This window comes from Apium graveolens, chromosome 9 (genome assembly GCF_009905375.1).
Source record: "Apium graveolens cultivar Ventura chromosome 9, ASM990537v1, whole genome shotgun sequence".
NCBI lineage: Eukaryota > Viridiplantae > Streptophyta > Magnoliopsida > Apiales > Apiaceae > Apium > Apium graveolens.
Genome location: NC_133655.1, coordinates 239,237,675 through 239,263,683, shown reverse-complemented (window position 1 = coordinate 239,263,683; position 26,009 = coordinate 239,237,675).

Sequence of the window (26,009 nt, the reverse complement as noted above, 5' to 3'; positions counted from 1 at the left end):
AAGGTAATTTAAAAGCTTGGGTGCTGGGTAATGAAAGAATTGGATAACAAAGAAATCAACATTTCAGGGTTTCAAAGATTTGGGCTTTCAATGCATAGGATACAATGATTGAATGTACAAGTAATTCAGTTCAGTGTTTGGGATTTTGTCTGCATGTATTTGTGGAGTAGTATCGTATACTTGAGGTTCGTGTTTGGGTATACAACAATCAATGGTTTAGAAAGAATAAGGTTCATGGCTCAAGAACAATAACTGGAATCAGGGTTTAGGTTTCAGTGCTTCAAATCACTTGCAATATCAACAAGACTATCACGTATTATAATATTTTGAGAAAGTTCGGAATACTTGCCTGATATTAGCTTACTAAACTGCACTCGCTTCCAATCACAACCGTCTTACTCCTTAACTCTATATTTCCCTTTCCTACGTCTTGCCTCTTCTGCTCACATATCATAAGCATCTATCAATAATTTACTCATGGAATTCTATTCAACACATACTTCTATCTACCCTTCGTTTTACTCAAATCCGATTAACGGATTGAAAGTTATGCAATAATCAAGTAAACACAGAATATATAGACCGATAGTCAATTAACAAGTCACATATAGCATATAATACATCACGTAATCAATGATATATCATTTATAAAGAAGTCTCGGGTCATAAATAGGCTTTCTGGTATTTAAAATGATTTTTAAAACATTTTTCGGAATTAAAACGGGTCGTTGGATCAATTTCGGGTTAATAAATAGGGTTCGGTTGGCCAATTCTAGCTCCGAAATAATTTTAGAATAATTATCGAGCCTTGGAAATAATTTAGAATAATATTTTAAAACTCGAAACTATTTTTCAGAATTTTTAAATCATTTTTAAATAATTAAATCTAATTAAATAATTAATTAAAATCAATTAATAATTAATTAAATCAATTAATCAATTAATTTTCGAATTATTTGACCAATTAATCAATTAGAAATTAACTGAAATTAATTAACTAATTAATTTAGATTTATTTGTGAATTAAAATTAATTTTCAGAATTAAAATAATAATTTTTAGAATTTTCAGAAATTAAAAACGAATTTTTATAATAAAAATAAATAGGAAATATGATTTTTAAACATTTTTAAAACAGAAATCCAATTTTTGCAAAGTCTGGAAACTACAGGGACCAAACTGCATCGTTTTCAAAACTATAGGTACTAAACTGTAATTTTCCAGGGGGTCGCCGGAAAACAGTCGGGGATGGCCGGAGAACACGTTCCCGGCGTCCTCACCCCACCAACACCTCCAGATCACATCTACAGGTTACCAGGAACACAACCATGCAATCAAAACAACCTAATAATCCCTGAGTTGGCTGGAATTTGGCCGTGAAATTTTCCAGTTTCCGGCGAACATCGGAAAACTTCAAAACACAACTCCCTTCTCTACAGACCTCGTTGGTTCATGAAACTTATACGACTAGATTGCAAATTTCACAGAGAACACAACCCACTATAACACAACATCAATCTATCACAGAATAAAAAAACCCTCAAATTTTAATTAAGAACATTCATACGGGTTATAAACCCTAATTTTAAAATTCGAAAATCAAACTCAAATTTGAACATGTTATTGAACTCCAAATCAGACGTATGACATATGAAAATCATCAGGAAAACAAGCTCTACAACATGCAATCATCAAATCATACAAACAATCATCCGAACAAAAATTCATATTTTTAATAAAATAAATTCGAAAATAAATAAATTTTTAGAAAAATAACCTTGATTTCTGCAGGTGTATGGATTACAGAATCTGGTAGAGCTCTTCAAGACCTTCAGATTGGTTACTCGAGCTTTCCAAACCGAATTCAATAACACCTCAAAATGCTTGTTTGATTCTTAGAACAGTTTTAGGAAATTAGGGTTTTTCTCTGAAAATTATATAATTATCTGTCTGCAAATGATTTTGATACGAAATAAATTATGGTAAAAGGCTATTTATAATTGCGGAAAATTAGTATCCCGTTGGATCATTCCGGATATAAAACGGTACGTTTATTTGTAAAAACTGATCCAAACGGTATCGGTTTTCGGGATAATTATCCAAATCAGTACAATTTGTACTGCGGTCTTGGTCTCAGCGCCTGGTTACACGTATTACGAAGTGATAATTGTGATAGTTTAATAAAAAGCTCCCGTTTATCGAAAATACGGGTTTTATTGATTTACCGAAACGAATATTGTATCGAAAATGTTGCGCCGGGACCCGCGCAGGACAAACCGTACGCCGGATCGAAAAATCGAAACATGGAATATGCTCGGAATATTACAATTAGGTTAGGAAGGAGTTCTCGAAAGAGTTTCGGGTTCCAAAAATGTAACAACGGTTGACGTCGGTTGGTTCCCGTTTTTATAAAATAGATTTTAATTACCCGGAAAAAGTTTTTAGAAATTTCATATGATTCTTATAAATCCATAAACCAACATAAAAATAATTAGGAAGATATGACAATTATCTATATTTTATTTTGGACATATAAAAATTAAAATACTCAATTAATATTATTTTTGAATATTCAAGTACAGATAACACTTAACAATTAACTCACAGAATAGATACTGAACACACATAATAATTATATAATAGCAAAAATAATTACACGATATATCCCGGATATTACACAAGCTCTGGACATGGAGTGTGCAAGAGAAATGAGTCTCTCATGCAACTCCAGAGCAGCAAAACGTTGTTGTTCAGCCACCATGGCACGTCTCTCCTGCTCCAGAGAGACTTCTCCCTCAAAGAAAAGGAAGTTTATCTGATTGTCCCATGAGAGTTTGTCAAAGACATTGAGGGGAACATCAAAGGGGATGCAAACAATCCCCCTGATGCGGACACGCAGTCCGAAAGGGTCATAGTATATTTTATTGTCAGCCAAATGATGAGCGGGTTGATAAACTCCATTTACAAGCTTGTAGAAGACTGGGGCAGGCATGAGAGAGATGTACAAGAGGTGAGTTTTGAAGTTAGGATGTTTGTTGAGAATGAAGGTAGTGATGAATAATAAAGAGAGAAGGGTTTTATAGAAGGAGAAAATAAAGAAACCAAGAGACTCTTGAATTACCCGGTTAATAAGTGTAATAATCACACAAACACACTGTACGAGTATCTACACAGTTAGAAGTGACTAGTTACTATTTTCCATGCAAGTACTCAAGAATCTTAGTTCACTTTCTCGGTTAACTATTCCCCATGCAAATAAATAAGTACTCCCTACATAAAAAGTAACCCTTACTATCAGCAAAATATTTCACTAGCTAACTCATTAAAACACATACTGATAAGGAATTATTTTGAATAAATTCAAAACACATAGTTAGCATATAGTGAAATAAATTTAACTATTATCAGCATTCCCAAAACATCACATATAATGTACTAGTCTACTTACATTAGACTAACATATTCCACATTTAAAAAAAGTTACACATAAGCACGTAAATGTGTCAATAAGTCCAAGTAATTATAGACAAAGTATGTCAAAAATATTTTGCTGAACATAATTTATGAATTAAATTATTTTAGTTTTTTATACTTTTTGCTTCTTTTGATCTGTTATTTATTAACTTCATATATTTAGGATATGAATTAATAAACATTCAGTTTGCTTAGAATTTTGAGAAATTCCAAGTTAAAATATGTATCGAGAAGTCTGGGTATTTATTGTAAAAGTAAATGACTTGTCGAGAACTCAAAAATAGACATTTGGAGTTTATCTATCAAGAAGTCATTTTAAGAAATGAAGTACATATCGAGAAGTCATTTTAAATTATTCTTTTAGAGAACTTAAAATTGACTTATTGAGATGTCAAATAAATACCCAGTTTGTCCAAAAAAATGGACTAGACTAATTCTAACTTTTATTTGAATAAATTCAAAATAAAATTAGAATAAATTTTCCAAAAGTATTTTACCAAAATAATTTATTAATTTAAATTATCCCAGTTCTGAGTTATTGATAAGTAAAAAATTGTACTTGTAGAGAACTTTGTGAGTAAACACTACTAGAGAACTCTACAAGGACTTATCGATAAGTCATTTTTAAGCCTATCAAGAAGTCAATCGAGAAGTCAGTAAATTGACTTATCAAGGACTCACTCGAGAAATCCTAAATTGACTTGTCGAGAAGTCAATTTTTACTTATCGAGAACTCAATTCTCTATATACTTTTGGTCTTTGTAATTCTGCCTTGTGTTAATTTTACATATTAAGAATGTAAATTAACAACTGAGCAGTTTACTTATAATTTGAAAAATTCCAAGTTGAATTTGAATTTGAAAAATAAATATGCAGAGATTTCTGAAATATTCATAATTCATATTTCAGTTAATTTCCAATTTAATCAAATTAATTTTAATTTACTGGAGATTAATCTGCTGCAAATTATTAGCTGAGTGCTTGCCTTAGGATGAAGAGTTAAGCATTCCAATTTCACCTAAAAGTCTAGTGAAAGTTGCTTCATCCAAAGGTTTAGTAAAAATGTCAGCTAATTATTTTTCTGTTGGTACAAAAATGAGCTCAATGGTACCATTTGTAGCATGTTCTCTGATGAAATGATACCTTACATCAATGTGCTTTGTCCTAGAATAATTAAATGAATTAGCTACTATAGATATAGCACTAGTATTGTCACACATAATAGAAATTTTGTGTAACACTAGGCCATAATCCATTAGCTGATTTCTAATCCAAAGCACTTGAGCACAACAACTTCCTACAGCTATGTATTCAGTTTCAGCTGTAGAAGTTGATACAGATTGTTGTTTCTTGCTATACCAAGATACAAGTCTTTGTCCAAGAAATTGACAACTTTCACTGGTACTCTTTCTGTCAACCCTGCATCCAGCAAAATCTGCATATGTGTAACCAACAGCTTCAAAACCAGTTCCCTTAGGATACTATAATCCCAAGTTTGGAGTTCCCTTCAAGTATCTGAAAATCCTCTTTACAGCCATCAAATGTGATTCTTTTGAATTGGCTTGAAATCTTGCACATAGACATGTTGCAAACATGATGACTGGTCTACTTGTTGTTAAATAAAGAAATGATCTAATCATCCCTCTATAGCTTGAGATATCTACACTCTTGCCCTTTTTATCTTCATCCAACTTTGTTGCATTAGACATAGGTGTAGATGCAAGTGAACAATCAACCATTCCAAACTTTTTCAATAGATCTTTGACATATTTAGTTTGGCTGATGAAGATACCATCACTTCTTTGACTGACTTGAAGTCCAAGGAAGTAACTCAGTTCCCCCATCATACTCATTTCATATTCACTTTGCATAAGCTTGGAGAATCTTTGGCAAAGCTTCTCATTAGTAGAACCAAAGATGATATCATCCATATAAATCTGAACTAGGATCATATCTTCACCATGTTTCTTGTAGAAGAGAGTCTTGTCTATAGTTCCTCTAGTAAAACCATGCTTCAATAGGAAATCTGATAGTGTGTCATACCAAGCTCTAGGTGCATGTTTTAGTCCATATAGAGCCTTGAGTAACTTGTACACAAAATTTTAAATCTTTGGATCCTCAAAGCCAGGAGGTTGTTGCACATAAACTTCTTCTTCTAGCTCACCATTCAGAAAGGCACTTTTGACATCCATTTGAAACACTTTAAAGTTTGAATGTGCAGCAAATGCTACAAAAATTCTTATAGCTTCAAGTCTTGCAACTAGAGCAAAAGTTTCATCATAATAAATTCCTTCTTCTTGTGAGTGGCCTTTTGCAACCAACCTTGCTTTATGTTTGGTAACTATACCATTTTCATCCATTTTATTCATGAACACCCATTTTGTTCCAATAATGCTTCTATTATTTGGTGCAGGAACTAACTTCCAGACTTTGCTTCTTTCAAATTGATTCAGCTCTTCCTGCATGGCAGATATCCAGTCAGGATCCAGTAGAGCTTCATCAATTTTCTTAGGTTCTACTTGAGACAGAAAACATGCATGTAGGCACTCATTAGAAATTGCACTTCTAGTCCTCACACCAACAGTAGGATCACCAACAATTGCTTCACTAGAGTGACTTCTATCCCACTTCCTTGTGTGAGTTTATTGACTTGTGCCTTCATCATTTTCTTCATAATTGGTATGACTGGTAGATCCTTCTTCTCTTTCTCCCCCTGAGTTTGTGCTATCAAATTCAGGTGTTTGAGATGAGCTTTCATTCCCATGATTTTCCTGTTCAGTAGTCTCTTCATTCATCATCTGTTGTGCATTAACTTCATCTTCTCCATCAGAATCACTATCAATGTTGAGGTTTTCAAACAAGGGTTTCAGTTTCATTATCATCAAGGCATTGCAAGCCTGGACACTTGTCATCATCAAAGGTCACATCTAAGCTCTCCATAATCTTCTTTTGATCAATCACATAAACTTTGTAGGTTGTTCTTTCCAGTGAATATCCCAGAAAAATTGCTTCAAAAACCTTTGAGTCAAATTTTCCCACATATTCAGAGTTGTCTTTCAAAATGTAACACTTGCTTCTAAACACATGAAGATGCTTTACAGTAGGCTTTCTCTTAAACATGATTGAGTAGGGTGACTTTCCATGTGCCTTGTTAATGAGATATATGTTCTGAGTATAACATGCAGTGTTAACAGCCACTTCCCAGAAACTTGTTGGCAACTTGGCATCTTGAAGCATTGTCCTGATAGCTTCAACCAATGTTCTGTTCTTTCTCTCAACTACTCCATTTTATTGAGGTGTTCTGGCAGCTGAGAATTCTTGAACAATGCCTTTGCCTTTGCAGAATTCACTTAATGTAGCATTTCTGAATTCTGTTGCATTGTCACTTCTCAATCTTTTCACACAATTATAAACTTCAACCTATTTTCTATCTTCTTGATGTGCTCAATAATGATGTGTGGAGTTTCATCTTTAGAGTACATGAACTCTACCCAAGTGTATCTTGAGAAATCATCCACCATCGCAAGTGCATATTTGTTCCTTGAAATTGATAAGACATTCACTGGCCCAAAAAAGTCCATGTGAATAAGTTTCAAGGGTGCACTTATAGAATTCACAGTTTTTGACTTGTGACTAGATCTTTTCATCTTTCTTTTCTAATAATCTTCACAAATTTCAACTTGAGCAAATTTCAGTTTGGGCATGTCTCTTACTAACTCCTTTTTAACTAAGTTGTTAATTGCCTTGAAATTCAAGTGAGATAGCTTCTTATGCCATAGCTTGTTTTGTTCTTCAGATTCCTTGGTATAGAAGCAGCAAATACCATCCTTATTTGTTGAGTCCAAGTCTGCAACAAACAAGCTTCCTTTCCTTGCTCCTTTCAGAGCAACTTCACCAGTTTTCTTGCTGATAAAAGTGCATTCTTCTTTGTTGAATAAAACTTCAAAGCCTTTGTCTGCAAATTGGCTAACATTGAGAAAATTCACTTCAAGACCAGCTACTAGTGCTACATCATCAATGACAACATTTTCATAAACAATCTTGACATCTTCCATTGTGAATCCTTTACTGTTGTCTCCAAAGGTCACCAATGGGCCAGCTTTCTCCTCAAACTGTGATAACAGGGTCGTATCACCTGTCATATGTCTGGAACATCCACTGTCAATGATCCATATGACTTTCTTCACTTTGCCCTACACATAATGAGATTTAGGTATATTTAGTGACCCAAGCAGTGTTGGGCATTTTCCCTTTCTAATGTAGACTCAATTTTTGTTTCTTTAAGGTCTACTCTTAGTTTATGGAAACTCTTCATCACTTTCAAGTTGCAATGGATGCAATCAAACTTATCACAGAATGAGTAGGGATCATTTAAATCTGCTTCATTATATTTGCAAGCTCCTTCAGTTGGCTTACTAACAACCTTTTTACAAAGGTGAGTTAGATGATTTACAGAGCCACATTTTTCACACTTCTTTCCAGGAGCATCTGCAACATAACCAGGTCATTGCTTTTGTTTATCTCTATTCTCCCATTTCTATTTTTCTTCTTCCTTCTTGCATCTTCAATCTTTATTTCTTTGACAGGAGTCTTGGTGCTTTGATTTTCCACGAGATTTTCTTCAACCATGGAATATTGAGTTGAATTTGCATTTTTCTTTTCATTATCCTCATCTGCAATTTCTTGCTTTATGATTAATTCTTCTTCACTGAAGTTTACTTCACAAGCCTTGAACGCAGGTGACCCAACCTTTTTTAGCATTGCCGAAACATTTTCATTCTCTGTTGCTTTTCCTTTGTCCCTTATATTTTGCTTTTTTTTGTTCAAGGCATCATAATCAAGACCAATAGCAATGTTTGCACATGGTTTGTTTTTCTCATGGTACTGAGCAACTAATTCAGATACATTTTTTGAAGGACTTCAACTTTACTTCATTTTTCTCCAGTTTTTCCCTTAGCACAGCCTCAATCTCATTTGCACACTTGAGCTTGTTCTTCAGATAACCATTTTCTTATTTCAAGGCTTCAAGCTCCACTATCAAAAATTTAGTTCCTTATTTTTCATTCTCAAGCTTCTCATTCAACTTTGTTAAACTGTTAACTTCTTCATTAGCAGCAACCATGCTTGTGTGGATGTGAAACATTTCTGTGCTCATCTTCTCAACAGTTTCCTTATATTGATTCATATTTAAATCAGTGGTGGTAAGAGTTGGTACATGTAATTTAGATGAGGATAATTTTCCTTGCTCCAAGGCCATGAGTGCATAGTTTCCAAGTTCTTCATCTTCATCATTTCCATAGTCATCCCAACTTTTACCTTCTGCAATATAAGCTTTATTTTGTTGTTTCTTCAGAAGAGCTTCATATTTTGCTTCAAGTTCAAGATAAGCTTTATCTTTCGTTGCCTTCTTGGGTTTCCTACATTCTGTAGAAAAGTGGCCTAGTTCATCATAATTGAAGCACCTTATCTTAATTCTGGTTAACAGATCCAGTTTTGTAGCCATTCTTGCTATCAGAATTGTACTTCCCTTTTTCCTTCCGGCTGTTGTCTTTGTTGAAAGACTGTCCTTTATTCTTGAAGTATCTTGGCTCCTTTACTCTAATATTAGAGATTTTCCTAGCCAAATAGGCCATTGACTGATCTAGTTTATCCAGTTCTTCAAGAGTATAGAACTCATCTTTTTCCAATTCCGGACTGACTTGTTCCTGTGAATCATTTGTTCTTTGCTCACTTGTTGAGGCAACTGGAGTTTGAGATCTTGGTTTATCATTGGATGTTTGACCTTCATTTACAATTAAAGCACTTGATCCATTCACAACATATCTTTGACCAGATCTCAGTGATTATCTTTGAATCATCTCTAGTTCATATGTTTTGAGTTTTGAGAATTCCATATAGAACTTCCAGTGTTATTCTGCTCAAGTCTCTCCCTTCCCTGATTGCTGAGATTTTCTGTTCCAAATGATCAGGAAGAGTAAGCAAGAACTTTAGATTCACTTCTTCAGCTTCATAGTATTTGTCATGAAGTTGCAAGTCATTTATCAGCTTATTGATCTTTCAAACACATCAGTAATGCTTTCCTTTGGCTTAGCCATGAAACCCTCATACTGTGAAATCAGTATCCTTCTTTGATTTGATCTAACTTCCTCAGTTCCCTCACAGAGCATCTCAATATTTTCCCATATTTGCGTGGTAGTGTCACAGTTGACAATATTGTTGTACATTACATTGTCAAGTGACTCAATTAAAATTAATTGCAAGCTGCTATCCATGGAAACTTTCTCTTTTTCAGGATCAGTATAATCAGCAGGATCTTTTGGAGCATAAAGAGTTGGGATAATCCAGTCTCCATTTGTAGATTCCTTAATTCTAATTGTAGGGATGAAGGGTCCATCCTTGAGGATCTGAATGTAGAGTGGATTGGCCATCCTGATAAATAACATCATTTTCTTTTTCCAAAGAGTGTAGTCAACTTTGTCAAAGGTAGGAATTTTGATGCTACTGATTTTCTTTGTATTCATTCTTCCAAGATCTTGAATCTATTTACTTTCATATTTTGCTCTAATACCACTTGTTAGGAAATGAATAACACACAGAGGGGGGGTGAATGTGTTTTACTGTTTTTGAACTTTTCTTGAATGTTTATGGTTGAACAAAGTAAATTAATTCTTGTAGTGAAATGTGTTCATGCAGAATTTAAGCTTGCAGAAAAATAAAGAACACAGATCTTCAAAACTCACTTAATTTTATATTAAAATTAAGACTGTTTTGCTACAAAATTTCTAGGCTCTTTGATGTTAAAGAGCTTAGCTTCTACTTGAGAGTGTTACAAGAAACTTGATCTAAATTGTTACCACTGACTAAGGACCAGTGTTAACTTTATAACGTAGTTAATTGCTGGTTTACTCGGTGTGTAATAAGACATGCTATTAGTTTTTCTAAACTGTCACTTGTCATTTCTATTTATAGAAAAGTAGATCTTCCATTTCTGGCTTAGCATATCTTTAGCATCCCGTGTTCATATTAATCTTCCTCTGTCAATTAATATTTACCATTGATCTTGCACATTCTTCAAGCTGCTTTTTGTAGACTTGTCAATCCAGCTATTGGATTGTTTGTTGATTGTTTATCTTGGATATTGAACTGATCTGCAAATTTGTACTTTGAGATTGTACCTTGAGATCTCTAGTTTAGGTCTATAGAACACTTGACATCTCAATAAGTATATTGTCTTATCGAGATCTCTAGTACTCTATATTTAGTTTGGCTTGTAGAGGTCTTCAGTTCTCTATAAGAGAATTTTGGGCTTGTCGAGATCTCTAGTCTTCACATCTTCACTTTGACTTATCGATAACTTTTAGTTCTCTAGTAGCTTCTTGACTTGTCGATATCTCAAAGTTCTCTAGTCAAATTTAACTTGTCAATATCTCAGAGTCCTCTAATGAATTTTAACTTGTCGATATCTCTGAGTTCTCTAGTGAATTTTGACTTATCAATATCTCTGAGTTCTCTAGTGGAACTTGACTTATCGATAACTCAAAGTTCTCTAATGAATGTAGACTTGTCGATAACTCTGAGTTGTCTAGTGAAAAAATGCTTTGTCGATATCTCCAATCTTCAGTTCTTCAATTTGGCTTATCGATATCTTTCTGAGTTCTCTGATAGCTTTCCTGACTTCTCGATAAGCCATTATGGAGTTCTCGAATGACTTCTCTATAACATTAAATCTGTGACTTGTAGAGATCTTGACTTAGAGTATTTTTCTCCAAACAGATTTATTCAACTCCAAGCTTCTTCAAAATTCTTTTGAGGCATGATCTTCTTGATCTTCTTCCAGATAGAATCCTTAGGCTTGATATTGTTTTAGGAAAAAGACTTCAGTCTGCTCCTTTGCATTTTTACAGACTTTAAGTGTTACAAGTACAAAATACAGACTAAGATAACAACACAACTTACTTAGGGTTGGCCCCAAGCTTAGCTGATTACCAAAAATAACAGTTCATCAATCTCCACTTTAGATCAGATGTCCATTTGGCGTGCTACATACTTTGATCAGGGACACTAATGATATTGTTATCTCCAGTGATCTTTGACATCATCACTTATATATTACAATTCTTAATATTATAAAGTGTTCCCCGTGGATATGTGGTATTTAATTTTGATCTTCTTGTACTAGCATAATTTTTAGAGTTTCCATGTTGATATATCATGCTTCTATTATTTGGATAATTAACATTATTTCTAGGAAAGATGACATGATATTTTGTTTTATTATCTTCAAACCTAATAGGTGGTTGAAAGAATTGAGATCTAGTTTGCCTTTGATTGTTATTAGCTACCTTAGGATGGAATACATTCTTTTCAACATTTTTGGATGACTTATATCCTTTTTGAACCCATATATGTTTTCCTTTAAATTCATTACTTTTAAATTTACAATGTGAAACGGTATGTCTGTGTCTATTACAAAAAGAACATGTAAATAAAGGTGATTTATGATAATCATTTTTCGTTTGTTCATGGTGTTGAACAACTTTCTTTGGTTGAATATTCTTATCATATCCTAAACCTTCATGGTTAAAGAAATTTTTAGAATGTACCATTTTATTTAATATCTCATTGCCTTTTGTAAATCTTTGAATAACAATTTCAAGATTTTCTTTATCTTTGTTTAAGGCATCAATCTTGTTGTTAAGAATTATTTCTTGATTCTTAACTTGAGATATGAGCTTCAAATTTTCTTATTTTAACCGTTGAGGTTCTAGTTCTAAATCTTTTTCTTTAAGCTCATTGGTTTGTAGTAGCTCATTCTCTTTTTCAAGATTGTTTATTTGAGATTTAGTTGTTGAAATTTCTTGAGTAAGTGACTCATTTTGTATTTTAAAGTTCAACAACTCAATGTGAAGTTTACTAATATTTTCATTAATTTGTAACTTCTCAGTTTCCATTTCTTCAGATTGGAAGATCAAAGACACATTTTCCAATTCTAGTTTGAGAATATTTTCCTTGTGAGTATTATTCTCAATTTTTAGTAAGTGGGTTTGATTATTTAGAGATGAAATTTCATCTCCATATTGGACTTTTGAGTCCATTATCCGAGTAAACTCTTTACTTTGATTATAATGTATTTCCTCGAGTTTCATTTTCTCAGACCATAATAGATGATGTCTTTTGTCAAGATCTTTATACTTGTTGTTAATGTTTACCACAAGTTCAATTAAATCATGTTTATTCATATCTACAAGATTCAAATTAGATTCATGTAATTGAATGAAGTTTGAAGAAAGGGTTACCTCTTGATTTGAAGTGGAGGTTTCCTTTGGAGTAGACGTATCCCCGATAGCCATTAAATATAGATTCACAATTTCTTCACTAGCTTTCGGATCTTCTTCATCTTCACTTAAATCCCACCCGTTCTCAGCCACGAGAGATCATCCTTTTATAAGTTTAGGATATTCTCGTTTAAAGTGACCGGGTTGTTTACATTCATAACACACCTCTTGTATTTCCTCTGTATTTTGTTCTTTTTGTTTGGGAGGAGTGTAAGTAGGAGTGTTATTATTATAGACATTAGTATTTTGCATACCTTTGCCTATATTAAAGCTCATTGACGGAAAATTACTCTTATAGTTAGGAGTGTAATTTTGAGAGTAATTTGGCCTTCCATTAGAGTTAAAAACTCTTTGTTGATTATTTGATTTAAGGAAGCCTTTTCTGTATCTATGAGCTTTGCTTTGAAGCACATGATGTAGTTGTCTCGTAAGTAAAGCAATTTCACTTTCATTGAGATTTTGGATTTCTTCGTTTAATGCATAGTCATTTTCTTCTTCATCTATAAGTATAGATTTTAAAGCCATGTTTTTTCTTTTTGTCTTACACTTTTGGAATGACTTTTTTTTGTAGATTATCTTCTTCGTATGCACGAAGATTTCCAAATAGATTATCTATTCTATAATCATTGAGATTGTGCATCTCTTTGATTGTGGTTACTTTAACCTTCCAACTTGTAGGTAATGATTTAAGAACTCTTCAGTTCTTTTCATCTTGTATATAACTCTTTCCGAGTTGAGATAGTTCATTGACAATGCGAGTGAATCTACTTTCCATGTCGACGATATTTTCTCCTTCTTGGAGTTTAAAGTTCTCTTATTCTTGGATCAAAGTGTCCATCCGAGAATCTTTTATATCAGTGATTCCTTCATAGGTAACCACTAATTTATCCCACATTTCCTGTGCAGACTTGCAATTATTTACTCTTTTATATTCTTTTTCAGCAAGTGCACTTATGAGTACCATTTTTGCCTTAGCAGCTATATTCATTCTTTCTTCCTCTATTGTGTTATATTCACTAACCTTCTTTTCGATGATGATCTCATCAACCGTTTTCGTAGGAATAATAACTCCATCTTCTATGGCCATCCAAACTCTGACTCCTAGAGATCTAGCATAAATGCGAAACCTCGTTTTCCATGTTGCAAAGTTGGTGTCGTCAAATAGAGGAGGGCGAGAGGTAGATAGACCTTAACCACAGCCAGTGGTATTTAGATATGCAATTTCGGATCACTTTTTGTTGTGCCTGTAAATCTGCAAATCACTTAACAAATACGTTAAAAAGCACTGCTCTGATACCAATTGTTAGGTCCCTTAAAAGGGCTATTTTAAGCTAGAAGGGGGGTTGAATAGCTTAATTACCAATTTAAAAATTATTTTGGCATTTTAAAAATATTTATCCCGTTTTAAATATTTTACCGATGCAGATTATATATGCGGAAATAAAAGATAAGGAAGAAAATATCACACGAGAGATTTATCCTGTTTCGCGATGGCGCAACCTCTAATAGATTCGCTCAACCCTACGTCCATTCCCCGAGCTCCGCTCCAGGACCCGAGTTTTTCCCTTAAAATAACCTTGCTTCTTACGTAGGCAGAGAAGCCTTTACAACCCCACAAATATCTGTCTTGGTGCGTAACTCAGGGTTACCACCTCAAAATAAATGTGCAAACCTACACAACCTATCTTAGACAATAACACCCTATTATTTCTTCAAAGTTGATGTAGAACCCTTGGTGTAATCTTTGTCCTTATAAGCTTTTGCCGGTCTTGGATCTCAGTAGTTGGTTTCGGATCTTTCATCTCCCTCATGGTGCGAAGACTACTAACTCCCCGTTAGTACGTCTATGACTTGGGTCTTAGAACGAGAATCACCTCACTTTACTTCACCTCACTGCAAAATGAAGAAGACAATATCTACGAAACAATACCTGTTAAAGATTAAAAAAAATTGGACTAGTAAGATACTTAACTAGACCGGATGACGTACAAATATTCTTAAATGAATATTAGTGTATACTTTTCTTTAGATTAAATGAATGTTAAAGTATACTTGGTATTACTTCGTTTTGAATAATATATCTTATTTCTGAAGTATTAAATATATCAAGTCCTTGGTGAAGTGTTATCGCTTTCGGATCTTTGATATAACAATTTCTCGTTTAATATAGTCGTGTGTAGACTTTTATAAATTGAGAACGTTACAGGTATTCTTTAACTATTTGCACTTATAAAATATTTGGCTGAGAGAATAAAAGGTGCGTAATTTAAACACAAAATATCACAAAATATGATAGTAGAGTTTAAATTATATTAGCACAATTTATATGTGTATATATATAATACAATATAAGCTTTAAATTTTTCCCACGAAATACTGAAGATGCTAGTTAGGGAAATCGCTTAATTCTTATACGATTATATATATACTTATATTTACTTAAAAGCTTTAAGATCTTCCCACGAAACACTAGAAGTGTCGGTAAGGGAATTTACTTAAATCTTTTAACTAAATATAATAAATATGTATATATATAATATAAGCCTTAAGTTTTTCCAACAAAATACTAACGGTGCTAGTAAGGGAAGTCGCTTAAGTCTTGTTAAACAATTATAACAAATATATCAATATATGGCCAAAATAAGTACGTTTAAGTTTAAAGAATAAAATGCTAGCTTTTTATTTAATTCCCATGAAACACTAAGGTGCTAGTAAGGAATATAAACCAATCGTTGTATGAAATTATCATTTCGTGTTAGAAGTGTATAATTTGTCAAATCTTTGTTCGATTAAAACAATCCACATACGGATTTTTTTTAAGATATTTCAATATAAGAGCTTGTAGAGATGAAGAGAATGTGGTATTAAGCTTCTTATATGAATATTAAGAGTGGTTGGTTAAGAATCGGACAAAAGCTAAGAGGTTTACCACTTTTAGGAGATGGACGGAAAAGTTCGTCGAAAAAATTCACCGGAGGTTCGGCCGGATTTTGGTTTGTTGGTCGAACTTAGGCAGCCCTTCGGAAGGCAAGAAAGTGGTGTGGATGAGCTTTGTCTGGTATGATAGAGCTTGGTTGGTGGAACTAAGCTTGAAGATAAAAAAAACCTTGAATATATGATATATATTTGTAAGAGAGAAGGTTTTTGAGATGAAGTATTTGGGTTTTGAGTTTAGAGAGTGTGTAGAGAGAATACTTATTGAAAATGCCCAGAAATTAATTAGCTGTTAGCTTGTATTAAAAATGGTGGGGGTGGGTGTTTATTTATAGAAAGAGTTAGGTGAAGGGAGTGGTTGAGATTGAGTTAAAATGAATGTGGATGAATAGAGTGGCATGGATTTATGAGGTGGAGGTTTAGTTGTGTTTGTTTGAAACTTGAATATAGGACAAACAAGTTTATGGAGCAAAAATCCTAGCAACTATTAATTATATAATAATGAATTTTAACTTTTTCAATTAATCATTAATTACTTAATTAATTAAGTAATTAGCACCATTAAAAATAATGACTTTGAAAACCATTAAATCTGAAAGTTTTGGTCAATATTGGTCAAAGGTAGCTTGGTCAAACGCTCGGTCAAAGTGTTGGTCAACACCCCGAAAATCACACTCGAACAAAATTTCTCAAAAAATTACGAAATTTTAACAATGCATAGAAAATACCATTTAAGTGACAAATTTTAAGTTTCAAGATTTTATAGCAAATGGAAGTATTTTATTTGGATTTAAAACGATTAAATCAGGGTTCAGTTCCAAATAAAATATGAGCGATCTTTTATGAAAGCAGATAGACTTTGTTGGCTCGTTTGGGCTATAATAAATACTTAGAATATATTTCCTTAAATATAAAATATTTTGAGAGTGTTAGAAATATTTTTAAGTATTTAAAAGTATTTTCTCCGATAAATAATATATTTGAGATACGAGAGAACATTACTTTGAAAAACATGAGAAGGGGGATAAAATGAGATATTAATATTCCTTTATCAAATATTAATTTCTAAGAGTGTAAAAATATATCTTTGGATTTATAAATACTTATGGAGTGAAAGATATATATTTTATCCCTTTTAAAAATATTTGTTTTTGAAATAAATTTAGCACGAGCCTTTAAAGAATATCCAAGTTATGATATTCCTTTTTCAAACTTGTTGCCTTATTAATATTGTAAAAGAGCCTAAGAAAGATCATATTCCGAAAATTCTTTTATGATCTCATTGCTTTGAATTTTAGAGTATATTCCTTAAATATATATTTTGATTTTTCAGCAAATTGGAATATCTCTTATATTAACAATATAATATACTTGAAATTATTTTTAAAACTATTTTTCTAGATATGGCTTTTCACTTTTGATTATGTCAATTAAATTCATGCCTATTCGGAGAGGATATACGTGCTTTAAATTTTATGTTAAATTATGTAAATACCAAAATAAATAATTAGTCGACGATATCCTTTCAGTGTGTGAACAAAGCAGTTTAATTGTAGAGATATTGTGTTATCATAATTAAAACAACAAGCACAACAAACATAATATTTCAAAACTCACTTAATTTGTATTAGTTAAGTTTGTCTTGCTACAAATTATGTGTTCTTAAAAATATAAGAACTCAGCTTCTTCCTTGAGAGAATACAAGAAAATGTGAATATTTTTGTTACTCCCAAACTAAGGACTAGTGCATACTTTATACACTAGCAGCACGGGTTTACAAAAGTTGAACTAAAATGTACTAAACTCTTTTCTAAAGCAACCTTTTTCTATTTCCATTTTTAGCTTATCAAATTTATGCAGAATTTTGTAGGTCTGTGACCATCCTTTGTCTAGTTAATCTTGACCCTTGATCTTGTATTCTCACCAGCTACATTATAGACTTTTCAATCTAGTTGATAGATCGTTTATTGATTGATAATCTTGAATCTTCATTTGTTTGCATTCTGTATTTGAGAACCATATCGAGATCTCCTGTTTATTCTATAGAGAAGTGACATCTCGATAAGTATAATGACTTATCGAGATCTCTAAGTTCTCTATAGGTATATTTGACTTATCGAGGTCTCTTGATCTTTACATGTTGAATGACTTGTCGATATGTCTAAGATCTCAACATTTAGAATTGACTTGTCGATATCTCAAAGATCTCTATATACATTTTGACTTTTCGATATCTCTGAGATCTCTAATGAGAAAATGACTTGTCGATATCTTCAATCCTCACATCTTCATTTTGACTTGTCGGTATCTCTGAGTTCTCTACATGCAGAAATGACTTGTCAATATCTCCAATCTTCACACCTTCATTTGACTTGTTGATATCTCTGAGACTTCTCTATAAGCCATTTTGGACTTCTCGATAAGTCATTCTAGAGTTCTCGAATGACTTCTCTATATTACTTGATCTGTGACTTGTCGATATCTTGAATTAGAACATTTTTCGTAAAACAATTTTATTCAACTCCAAACTTCTTCACTTTTATCTAAGCCATGATCATGGCTTAATCTTCTTCCAGAGTTTATTCCTTAGCTTGAATATGTTTACTGGAAAATACTTCAGTCTAATCTTTTAACCATTTTACAGACTCCAGTAATACAATACAAAACACAAAGTTAATTATCAAACAACTAAATCTTAGGGTTATCAATGTGACATATTCTTATTATTATATAGGCATGTCTTGCATAACACCATATTTTTTATATAAATATAAAAAACATGGGTAGTTTAGCCTTTTTAATGAGACTTTTTAATATCAGAAATATTATCAGCGTGTTCTTCTATTATATATAGAAGAGATGAGTTTTTTTCAAAATAGTAATATTAATTGGTATATTCTAAAAATAATTTGTGTTAAAAGATTAAGATAATCTTTTTCAAAATATTAATATTAATTATCTATATATATGATTGATGTAAGGGAGTTAAAGTAGTTTGATCGTCTCTCATTTTAAAATTGTTACTAATAATTATAATTTTTAAATACACTAAATAGAAATTAAAAATATTATTAAATTGTATATTTTATTATAAAAATTGTAAGTAAAAAGATATCGTAAAATAAAGTTACAATGAATTGTAAGTAAGAAGAGAACATTATTTTATTTTATTTGCATTTTTCGCATAAAATTTCATATTTTTCTAATTATATATTATTAGATTATATATATATTATTAGGAATATGTTATGAACTTGATGATAAGTTAAACAAAACACCTTAGTAGATTTAACTTAGTAAAAATTGTAGCTCTCGACGGATGATCTAATATAGTCCCGACGGATGAAGTTTATAGTCCCGACGGATGACAATTTGACATCCATCGAGAGTGTAGCTTATATAACAAATAAGTACTGTAGCACATTTCTGCAAACAACATGTTTTAGTCTAGTAGATTGTAAAGGGTTATCTAAGTCATGTTGACTACTAGATTGATATGCAGAATAGGTTGACCAATTATAAATATGAGATGTCTTGTAATTCTGTGTAAATGAAATAGAGTCAAGTGGCAGATAGACTCCCGACAGATGATCTAAAAGACTCCTGACGGATGATCAACAAAGCTCCCTACGGATAATCATCAAGACTCCTGACGGATGACAAACATAGTCCCGACGGATGATCAAATTCAAATAGCTGTTGACAGTGATAACACAGTCACATGCGTTGGGTGTTTGCAAAAGGAATGTGGCAGCCTGTTAAGCAGGATTTTGAGAACAAAGAAGCATTACCATTTTCATGCAAATGTGAAGATATTCAAAGATGCTGGAATAAAGTAGTGAAGTAGCATGGAGTTAGACTAGATATGTTTTGTTTTATTATCTTGTCATACTGTCATGTAAACTTGGTGATATATAAACCAAATGTAGCAAGTAGAATAATTAACTAAGCAAATACATTTTTCTCAGAGAAATAGATAAGGCTGTACTTGTAAGCATTTCTCTGAAGTTTGTTTTGTTCAACTTGTAAGCAGCTGTGAGCTATTCAAAGCTTCATAAAGTTCTCAATTGATATATATATATATATATCTGGTGGATACTTTCAAATCCACCAGTAAGTTTAAAAGCTTGTGTTTTTATTACTTAGGCTCTTGATTCATACTACTATTTTATTCCGCACCATTGCAAATCAAACACTGTTATATGTATTAAGTTAGAACTATTTTAAAATCTTGAAAAGCAGCCAGAATTACATCAACCCCCCCCTTCTGTAATTCTTGTTGTATTGTTAGGGAATAACAATTGGTATCAGAGCAAGTTCTTGAAGTACAAAGAGTGTAAAGATCACAACAAACAACAAGATGAACAAAAAGGATGTTGGAGTTAAAATTCCATTTCTGGACAAAGATAATTATCACCACTGGAAGGTGAAGATGCACCTACATCTTCTTTCCCAAGATGAGGCCTATGTGGACTGCATAGAGAGAGGTCCTCATGTACCAATGAGAGCTTCAATTGGCAATGAGCCATCTGTTTCAAAACCTAGGCATGAATGGTCAGACCCTGATATTGAGCAAGTCAGAAAGGATAAGAAGGCCATGAATATATTGTTCAATGGGGTTGATGGTGATATGTTTGATAATATCATTAATTGTAAAACAGCCAAAGAGGTTTGGGACACAATACAAATTATCTGTGATGGTACTCAGTAAGTAAGGGAGAACAAGATGCAGCTACTGATTCAACAATATGAGCATTTCCACTGTGAAGAAAGTGAGTCTCTCACTGATATATTAGTAGATTTCAAAAGCTACTAAATGCTCTGAAGTTGCATGGAAGAATATCAAATAAAAGACTCTAACCACAAGTTCCTTAGATCTCTTCCAAAGGAGTGGAAGCCAATGACAGTCTCATTGAGAAATTCACAGGATTACAAGGAGTTCACCTTGGAGAGACTGTATGGCATCCTGAAAACCTATGAGCTTGAAATAGAGCAAGATGAAAGGATGGAGAAAGGAAGGAAGAAAGGAGGGTTCATAGCACTGGTTGCTGAGTTAGAGAAGGAGAAGCAGATGAAGGTAGAAGCTATTGAGTCTACTTCAAAGGTCTGTAAAAGCAAGGGTAAAGGGATGGTAGCTGAAAATGAAGATCAATTGAACCAAGATGACATGGATGATATTGATGAACATCTAGCATTCTTATCCAGAAGATTTTCCAAGCTCAAATTCAAGAAGAATTTTGGAGCAGCTAAGCCAAACAGAAATATGGTTGATAAGTCAAAATTCAAGTGTTTTAAATGTGGCTTGGCAGGTCATTTTGCTAGTGAATGTAGAAAGTCTGATTCCAGCAAAAAGAAGTTTGAGCTTGTTGATTATAAACAGAAATACTTTGAGTTGCTCAAACAAAAGGAAAGGGCTTTCATTACTCAGGAGAATGACTGGGCTGCAGATGGATTGGATGAAGATGAAGAAACAAGCTATGTCAATCTAGTCCTAATGGCCAAATCTGATGAAACAGAAACAAGTTCCTCAAGCAATCAGGTAATCACTACTAACCTAGCACATTTATCTAAAGCTGAGTGTCATGATGCAATAAATGACATATCCACATAATTATATCACATGCGTGCTACACTTAAGTCCCTCACTAAGGAAAATGCTAAAATTAAAGAAAATAATTTGTTTTTAAGTGAGAGGAATAATGTGCTAGAATCTCATTTTATTGAATTTGAGAAATTGAGAATTGAGTGTAAGATTGCTAAAGATGAAATAACTGAGTCCTTGAAGAAAGAAGAGATTTTAAAGAAGCAACTTGAACGAGAACAGGAACTGATTAAGGCATGGAAATCATCTAGAGATATTCATGCTCAAATCATTAAAATTCAAGCTATTGAGTCCTTTTGTGATGTAGCCTGGAAGAAGAGTAAAGAGAAGCTTGAGTCCAATTTGGTTAAAGGATTGTTTACAGATGTGGACTCGACGGATAATGAAAATCATATGTCGGATAATCAAAAGGATTATCTGTCGAGTGACAAGGAGCCACATCCGTCGGCTGTGAGTAAACCAGTTAGCAAAGCTAAGCTAGCTAAGTTGAATGAGAAATATGGATCAGTTTTTAAGAACTTTATTCCAGGAGAATCAAGTCAAGCCAGAAAAGAAAAGAAAGTAAATGTTGGTCATCTGTCTATCAAGCAATTGAATGACAGATTAGAAAAGATTGAGGTTAAAACAGAAACTAAAAAGAAAAACAATAGAAATGGGAAAGTAAGAATTAACAAACATAACAACTACACACCTGATAAATATGCACCAAGAAAAATCTTTGTTAAGTGTGGTAGTGTTAATCATATGTCTGTTAATTGCAAGCTTGCCATGCCTACTCCCATGTCTGCATCCTCTTCTTTTCCCAACATTACTGCCATGCCTACCATGCATATGAATGTTATGTCTACTGTTAGGGCGAAAACACACTAAAGTATTAAACAATTAACTAAAGAATTCTATAGTAAATCCGTTGCAACCCCATGATCACGATTAGCCCATAATAGCACTTATCGTCATCATGGGTTCATATGAAATCATGATAAACAAACACAAGAAAATAATAACTAAACTAATTATATTAAATCAGAGTACGTCACAAGAGTAAATAGGTTCAAATTAAGAAAACTAGCATCCAACGTTACAACGAAACAAGATTCACAAGAAAATATGCTTCCTCTTCATTGCTGTGTACTAAAACGGTCTTCTTCCTTATCTCCTTCGCTCCTTGCGTAATACCACGATCCTCTCTCTTTGAAAACGTCTCCAAATCTACTTATATAATAGTCCCATAAAACTCAGATTACATAGAAGTGGAAGCCAAACATAAATAGAAGTCCTAAAATAAATTATCTTTTTTCCCGACCCTGCGCGGCCGCTCAGCATAGCTGAGCGGGCGCTCAGCTTCCTGCGTGGCCGCTTAGCATTGCTGAGCGGGCGCTTAGGACCCGCTAAGAACCTATTATCGAATTCTAAGCATAATAATTAGATTAACCTCGAAAACAATCAAATCATAACAACAATCTAGCCCTTACGCATTCTCTAAGACTTAGTGGAATTACAAGTGCTCCTAGCATGCATATCAACCTACACGACTTAATATCATTTTAATGCTATCATTACACTCGCATCAATATCACAATTCAGTCGATAAATCATCGCAAAAAGGATCATGGTAAATGCATGAGCTACATGACATGATAAACAAATAAACTATATAAAAAAAACTATATGGCATACATTATGCAACTATATAAACTAAACTATCATGAATATGCAGCTATATGACACACACACAGTATTCCTTAACTACCACCCCCAAACTTAAAATCTTCACTGTCCTCAGTGAAGGTAGTAGAAAGGAACACAGGGTATACCTACTCGGAGTCATCATCATCATCACCCTCAGTGGGTGGAGTATCAGGCGGCGGGTATGCAGAGTCCTCACCAAAAACTGGCCACTGGATATCAGCTCCAAGGCCCCGAAAAGCAGTCCCTAACGCAAGGGTGAGCTCCTGAGCAAACCTGCTCTGCATCTCGTACATGGCATCCATCCGCCGTGAAAGCCTCCTATACTGGGTATCACCCATCCCAGCACCCTCCTGAGCTCTCGAAGAACCAGCCTCATCAGGCCCAGGCCTAGCCATAGTAGCGCCTCGTGCTGGACGCCCTCCTGGAAGACGATAACCCAGCCCATGCTCCTCGGGCTCACCACCAGTCCACTCCTGCATCCCATTCAAAGTCCCAGAATCAATCGGAGCTGCCGGCAACTGCAACTGCTCATGAGCCAGCCAGTTCACTCCTACTGCTTGGCACAGCTTCATAACCGTGGATGCATAAGGGATGTTCATATGCTTAGCTCCCCTCAAAAACTTCAGAATTCCTTGGTAGATAAACTCACCAAGGTCCACATAGTACTCCTCATTAAGAATTCCCCACAACAACTGTGCTCTCTCAACTGTGACCTCGTGTGCATGCGAAGAAGGCAAAATATTAGCACAAATAAATGCATTCCATGCACGGGCATACCTGTTCATAGCGATCGCCGGAAAGTGACGATACTCATTAGTGCCGGTCTTGAAGGTCCAAACTGTGCCCGGCCTACAGAGAGTCGCACAAATCAAATCCAAGTCAAAATCCTCAGCAGTCTTCTCATTCCAGTTCTCCTCCTCGGGCTTCCTCTCTCGCTGTCCAATCACATGGCGAATCGCCGCAGGGTGATAATCAACCGTCAGTCCTCGGACCACAGAAAACCCATTCTTTTCGACCTTCGCGTTCGCATAGAACTCGCGAACCACGCTCATCGGCACTGCTTCGGGCGACTCACAAAAAGTTATCCACCCCTTCTCTGCAATCATGGGTAGCAACTCACCATCCCTCCCCGATGGTAAAAACCCTCTCTCCTTCAGAATCGGCTTCCCCAAAAGCCTAGTGTACTCCTCCTCCGCAGCTCTGTCAGTCAACCGAGGCCTTGCAGCAGTACCCTTTGATGAATCAGCAGTAGGGACTGAGCTGCTGCTATCGATAGTTCGTGCTCTCTTGGGTGCCATTGATTCTCCAATAAAAGTGTTGAAGAACTGAGTTTTGGTGCTTGGGAGAGAGTTTAAGTGTAGGAAGTTTGTGGGAGATATGTAGAATATGTGTATGTATATATAGGGTGTAGAATAGGTTAAATTAGATTAGGGTTGGGGATTAAGGGTTAAAATGATGGGGTAGTGGGAACAAATCGTGGGTTCATGGGCTAAAACTTTTTTTGTTTTTTTTGTTTTTTTTATATGAACTTAAAAAAAAATTCTGGCAGTCGACCCCTGAGCGGTCGCTCAGCAAAGCTGAGTGGGCGCTCAGGGGGTCACTGGAAAAAAAAAATTCAGCCCCATTTTTCTGATTTTTTTTTTGTATTTTTGGATAGGTTATTAACTTTTAAGGGTTCCTGTAACAACAAATCATGGGTTGCCTCCCACGCAGCGCTTCTTTTTCATCATTAGCTTGACGTTGCGTACCTTTCTCAAGTAGTCAACAAAATGGCACTAACCACTTCTCGGTTTGCCATGTCCCCATAGTAGTGCTTCAAACGCTGACCGTTAACCTTGAATGCTTGGTCCGGATCATTCTCAAAAATTTCCACCGCTCCATGTGGAAACACAGTTTTGACAATAAAAGGTCCAGACCACCTCGATTTCAACTTCCCAGGAAAAAGTCGGAGACGAGAGTTGAATAAAAGAACTTGTTGCCCCGGCACGAATAACTTAGGATGTAGCTTCCTATCGTGCCACATCTTCACCTTTTCCTTATACATTTTGTTATTCTCGTACGCTTGAAGTCAAAATTCATCAAGTTCATTAAGCTGAAGCATTCTTTTCTTCCCAGCTGCATCTAAATCCAGATTCAACTTTTTCAATGCCCAGTAGGCCTTATGCTCAAGCTCCGCAGGTAGATGACATCCCTTACCATAAACCAACTGAAACGGGGACATACCAAGTGGAGTTTTGTATGCTGTTCTGTAAGCCCACACAGCTTCATCGAGCTTTAAAGACCAATCCTTCCTTGACGGGTAAACAACCTTCTCTAGAATGCGCTTGATCTCTCTGTTAGACACTTCCGCTTGACCATTTATTTGCGGATGATAGGCAGTAGCCACTCGATGATTCACATTATAATGCTGCATCATGGAAGTGAACTTACGGTTGCAGAAATGCGACCATTCATCACTTATGATTACCTGAGGTGTTCCAAACCTTGTGAAAATCTGCTTATGAAGAAAATTTAGCACTGCCTTTGCATTATTTGTCGGTAAAGCTTTGACTTCTACCCATTATGAGATATAATCGACTGCCAGCAAGATGTACTGATTATTGCAAGATGAGACAAAAGGCCCCATGAAATTGATTCCCCAAACATCAAAGACCTCGACTTCAAGCATCACATTTAACGGCATCTCATCCTTTCTCGTCAAATTTCCCACTCTTTGGCAACGATCACACCTTAAAACAAACTGATGAGCATCCTTAAACAAAGTAGGCCAGAAAAAACCTGCTTGCAGAATACGAGCTGTCGTCTTCTCACCACCATAGTGTCCACCATAAACCGTAGAGTGGCAGTCTCGTAATATCCCCTCCGTCTCACAGAACGGGATACATTTCCTGATGATCTGGTCAGCTCCCTGTCTAAACAAATATGGTTCATCCCACATATACCACTTCACCTCATGCAGAAACTTCTTCTTTTGAG